General features: G+C 35.5%; 1 protein-coding gene across 1 annotated transcript in view; it reads right to left on the bottom strand.

The window, feature by feature from the left end:
• Positions 1 to 2,642: 2,642 nt before the first annotated feature.
• LOC125033622 overlaps positions 2,643 to 5,920 on the bottom strand; it is a 19,532-nt gene continuing 16,254 nt past the window's right edge. Inside the window, 1 exon segment of the mRNA XM_047625288.1 lies at positions 2,643 to 5,920. This exon segment is cut by the window's right edge and continues 2,145 nt beyond it. The gene's annotated coding sequence lies outside the window, so the exon portion shown is untranslated.

The raw sequence follows: 5,920 nt of genomic DNA on the forward strand, positions 1-5,920 counted from the left end.
TAATTGTGTTTTATTTATATCCATGTGTACTTTCAAAAGCAACTTCAGATGGTAAATTGAGTTTGTTTTCTTAATAACATTTACATTAACATTTGTTTATGCAATATGGAATTTGCTGTGAAGCCATAATAGTAATTTGATTACTATGATCATATCTTCATGTCTTTCAGACTGGTACTGGCCTTTTCTAATTTCACAGATAAATTTTGTATCAAACATGATGCATAGCACATTAGTCTTCATTATGCTGAATGTTGTTTATGGTGACATCCACCTTGTGTCATTTCTAAAATGTCTTTTGTAGTTTGATAATTGTGTTTTTTGTGTGCAGATTTAATGCCTCCTGAGGTGTCAAAGCTCTTTGATGCCCAAAGAATGTGTTTTTACACCTCATGAAGCATCTGCATGAACTGCACCTTCTATATCCCATTGAAATGCTAGGCTGCACATATTATTCTGTAAAACCCAGCAACAAGACAGCATTTAAGCTGCTGCATTTTCTGTAGACAGGTCCTTATAGGGCTATCTCCTTGTTCTGTACAACTTTTTGTAGTTCCAAACAATTAAATATTCTTTGATAGTTCTTTATGGATACTGCTGCATACCTCAGTATGTATGGTATATGCATTTTTAAGGTCTGGTGTTAATATTGCTTATCTGCAAAATACTAGATGTAAACAATATCCTACACGGTATGCTTCACACCTTTGTACCCAGCAACTGCCTTCCTGTTGTAAGTTCCTCCTTGAGTGAATGCAGTGCTTTCATTTCTGACAATTGTGTGAGTGAAAGCAAGCACCTGCCTTGAGGAAAACCCTGCATAAAAGGACACATCTCATCAGACACAGAGAGAGAGAGAGAGAGACAGAGACAGACAGACAGAGACAGAGACAGAGACAGACAAAGACAGAGACAGAGACAGAGACAGAGACAGAGACAGAGACAGACAGAGACAGAGACAGAGACAGAGACAGAGACAGACAGAGACAGAGACAGAGACAGAGACAGAGACAGAGACAGACAGAGACAGAGACAGAGACAGAGACAGAGACAGAGACAGAGACAGAGACAGAGATGACATGACATGACATGACATGACATGACATGACATGACATGACATGACATGACATGACATGACATGACATGACATGACATGACATGACATGAAAACACACAGGATCTAGTTCGTCACCACTCTGCCCTTGGCTCCCGGGAGAGGAGTCCCTTGGGGGTCTTGCATCTACCTCCCACAATAAACCCATAAGGTACTGCCTTTCTCCTTGTTCAGTGCCTGACAAACAATGCAATTGAAATAGTTCCTTTTGATTTTAAGTTGGATACCTGTTATAGCATGTATTGGTTTGACACCAAAAAATTGTTACTTTTATCTTACTGATAAAAGCACTCATTTATAATTAGAAAACTTGTCGTAAGGCTAGATAAAACAATATAAGAAACTTGTTTATAAGAAAACTTAGTTGTTGATTATGCAAGTTTTTATAGTGAAGTTTTTGTAATAAAAAAAATTCAGTTGCTGGATTGAGTTAATTTTGCAATGTTTATCTGATGTGGCTGTAACATGCAATATAGTTAATTCTAATCATATGTACATAATATCTTGTTTTTGCTTTGGGGTCCTCTTTGTGTCTTTGCTTAAGATGTTGCTTGTCTTCAAGGCAGCTGGAGATTAATTTTTCTCTCATACATTTTATTATCTTTAATTCCATTCCGTTTTGCAAAATTTGTTGAAACCTCATATTGATAAAAAAAAAAAAAAAATTATATTGTTTGGTTCCTCTACTTATCAAATGAAATGTAGAAGAAAAAATCCAGAGCAAGCGATGTATATAAATACTTCATAAGAATTCCTCGTTTTCCCATAGTAACAATATTTTGTAGTGTCACTTTAGTTGTTAGCAATACTGATTTGAGCAAGACATTTATTAGATACTCTGAGGTTTTGAAGTTTTGAAAAATCCATGAAGTATTTCCATTTGAATGAAAGTTGTAGCTGTAGCGTTGTGATATCACGTTGTTGAATTTTTTTTACCTTGGACTCATATTTGAGGGATTCCTGTCTTTACCAAAGGGATCTTTACCAGTGAATGGTGAACTGTGTTTAGATTGTCAGTATATGGTATGTGCAATATTTACTTTGGAGAGACTGTGATAATAATGTAGATGGTACTACTACTAATAGTTGAAATAAAAAATAATACTAATAATATAATAATAATGATGTTCATAATAATAATAATATTATTATTATTATTAACTCCCTATACCTGAATTCTTTTATTATGGCAAATTGTGTTCTAGTAACAGTAATCCTCATACTCGCATTTATATTGTTATTATTGCTATCAACATCATCCCCAGTAATATTATTTTATAAAGAAATTTATTTTTCGTGAAACTCATTTGTGATTATTTGCTTTCCCAAAGTTTCTTGATTAAAAGTGAAGTGAAGTAATGCAGAGGGGTTTGGGAGCAACCATGTTATGATGACATTTTGGAGACATTTCACTGCTCCTCACCGTCTTGTAATGGTGCACACGCCATATATATTAACATTTGCCTGACTGATTCATTTAAGTCATCAGGACTTAACACCAGGAAGCATTAAGAGAAATGACAGAAAAAGTTTCTTTCATTATTTTATTGTCAAAATGGTAATGTCGTACAAATAGTATTTAATGGCATATGTCATAGAAAATTGAATTTGAATGGCAGATGAAAACATGCCAACCCATGAGAGTCAACGTCGGTTGTGGTATAAAGGCAAGAGAACTTTGTTCGTATATACTGTAATGTCCTGCCATGTTTTGTTAGTGTTTGAGGTAATAATGTCAAAACTCAGGGTGGTATAAAGTTGCAGTGACATCATAACTCAGGCTTGTACAAAGATGTTTTCTGTAAGACATGTAAGTATGCTATGAAAACCAGTACAAAATTTACCAAAGAACAAATGGATCAGCCATTTTCTGTGTTTTAAATCTACATCTACTTATAAATCTAGCTAATATGACAAGTCTTGTGACAAAACCTTGAGTTATGTTAATGACCCTTCACTTAAACCTCATCCATACATTTCATTTATCTTAACATACAGCCCTCCGCACCAAACACTGGACTGTGGTGTGTATTTATATATAAAAAGGTTCTTTCTGATTATTAATACCTTAGCCAGAAGTAGATTGGGGATAGATTCTGGAGAGAAGGCCTAATTTTACAGCATAATACTCTTCTTGTCCTCACCACACACCTTTTCACATTCTGTTTTCATCTCTGGTAGACACACTGCTTACAGTAAATCATCGATAGGTACTGATCCTGAGTTTTCTCAAGAGGAAATGAGAAATAACACTGAAAGTCTACATATCATTTGATTAAATAAAGTATATATCTATATATTTATATATATGACACAACAGGGTTATAAACTTAAGTAACATCCAGCAGCAGCAACAGGGAGATACACTAAGGAAATCATAGGTCACACTTCTTCATCACCTCCGGCCACTGTGCTCTTGCTGATCATCTCAACCTTGCACCAAGACAAGTCCCGATGAAGTTGTTAGGATGCAGAGCAACAGCAACTTTAGATAACATGGCCGTGGACAAAAAACTGTGTTCCCAAACCTCCACCTGGGCAGAGAGATATCAACAAATCCTAAAGAGACTGAAACCTAAGTGTAAAACGTATAGATCATCTCCTCATAGCTTCGACAGTTGGCAAGATGAACAACCTCCTTGCCAATCCCTTAAGAGTAAGTGTCATCTGCTAAGTATTTGTCTAATGTCGCCTCTGGCTGTGGGCCATTGCACCAAGTGTGTGAGAGAGAGAGTATAAAGCAATGTTCTGAATAATAATGATATAGGTGGAAGCACATCTTACCTCACTTGCGGTCATAAGCTGAGAAACATGCGGCGCTATGATACAGATCACTTATATACTAATTTCTTGTTCACTCGTGGAAATCAGGATAATATCAGTAGTCTATCAAAGGTCAATCATCACAATGTTCATTTAGTAAGACTTCCAAAGGAAACAAAGCATCTAAAGAAAAATTGTTAAACAATGATTTCACCTGTATGACCTGAATAAAGAAATATCTTAATTATTGATATTTATTACTGAAGGAAATAATATGTTATGGAATGATAACTTGTCGTGTTTCTAAACCCATCTGTATCTCTACCATCAATTAAACCTTTTCCATAGTGAACGATTTTAAACCTTGTTTATTCATCCAGAAGTATAGAATATGTTATTAACAATGATTAATGATGGTGAAAATATGAAATACTTGACATCTATTAAATGAAGATCACAGGAAACAATTAATAATTCAAAGATAGCCTACAACACACGATATACTCCACAGAAGAACCCAAACGAATTAACATCATAAATATAACAGATACACCTTCTTAACATAATGTTAAAGAGCACAAGAAGTGCTCAGCCACTCTCCATTTGTCATTACACATCTAACAGCAGAATACTGTGGTAAAGCCATTTTCCATTATCTTACAAATCCGCTTTGCTTCCTTGTCTTAACCTAGTTTCAAAATACTATAAAACAACTTTTTACTTGCACTGACTTCAAATGGATGGAATTTCCAGTGTATGACAAATTGGCAATTGGACAATGGAAATCAAACCTTGGTATTCATATACATGTGGTAATCTGTTCCTAATAATTCACATTTTAAGAGTAAATGCATGCCCCTATAGGAATTCCCTTCAACAAAATCTCCCTTCTAAAGCTTTCTTTCAAAAAGATTCATGTCTAAAGTTAACTGGTTTTAAGTACTGACTTTAAATCATGGTTTTACAACGGGAGAAAGAGTGTGGAATAGTAATTTCATATTTATAAATATTTTTTTTGTTCTTTTCTAAGACTAATGATTAAGTACTTTCTGGTTTCCTTGGCAAGACCACCAGGGCCTGGCAGGAAACCAGGGCTGTGGAGTCAGAGTCGGAAGGAATTTGGTACTGTTGGAGTCAGAGTCAGAGTCGGTATTAATGTCCCGACTCCGACCTCAACATAAATCGCAAAAATCCCACTTTTTAAATATATCGCACTCTTTATTTCCACCCGAGAGAATGAGAAATCATATTTTCATTTTGTCATAGTCCTTTATGTAAATTTTTAAATCATGATGAATGTTTTTTTTTTTTTTCAAGAATATACAAAAAAAAGGCCACAATAGTATAGCTATAACCAATTTACTCAAACCTTTAAGGACATGGGGTGAAAAGGTAGCCTATAGTTTTTTTTTTATGAAATCCATTTTTTAAAAATTATTATATTTAGGGATCTGAGTCTGAGTCTGAGTCGGGTGTTTTGAGTACCGACCCCACAGCCCTGCAAGTAATTGCGGATTTTTTTTTATTAATGAGAGAAGCAGGCGGGAACCCTCCCCCCCCATACGCCCCACCACCGCCACCACCACCACCAGGGTACATACCAAGCCGCTGGACGCTTGAATTTACAATATATGAGAAAAGCTGAGGATCATTGTACCGTCATCAAGATCATGATAATTTCATGATCAATTTTTACATGCTACAATGTTAACACACTGTTCCTACAACACAGTCTTTAGTCAGAAGCACACTAGTGGTCTAGTAGATTAGCTTTCAAAAAGTATTAAAATATGTTGCACGGATTTACAATGTACAGCTGTGGCACATTTTAGCTACCACACGTTAGGTTTACAAGTATGGAGGTGAGAATATGTGATGAGATCGTTCACAATGAGCACTGGATGAGAATTCCTTTCATGACGTCTCTCTCCTATTTGTAGAACATGTAAATGAGCTGTATAGAAATACAACCTAAGGCTCAAAGAAACCAGAAAAAATATCGTAATTCAGTGTCAGACAGTATGGTGGATGTCGTTCCATCC

The sequence above is a fragment of the Penaeus chinensis genome, chromosome 16 (assembly GCF_019202785.1).
Source record: "Penaeus chinensis breed Huanghai No. 1 chromosome 16, ASM1920278v2, whole genome shotgun sequence".
NCBI classification, from domain to species: Eukaryota; Metazoa; Arthropoda; class Malacostraca; order Decapoda; family Penaeidae; genus Penaeus; species Penaeus chinensis.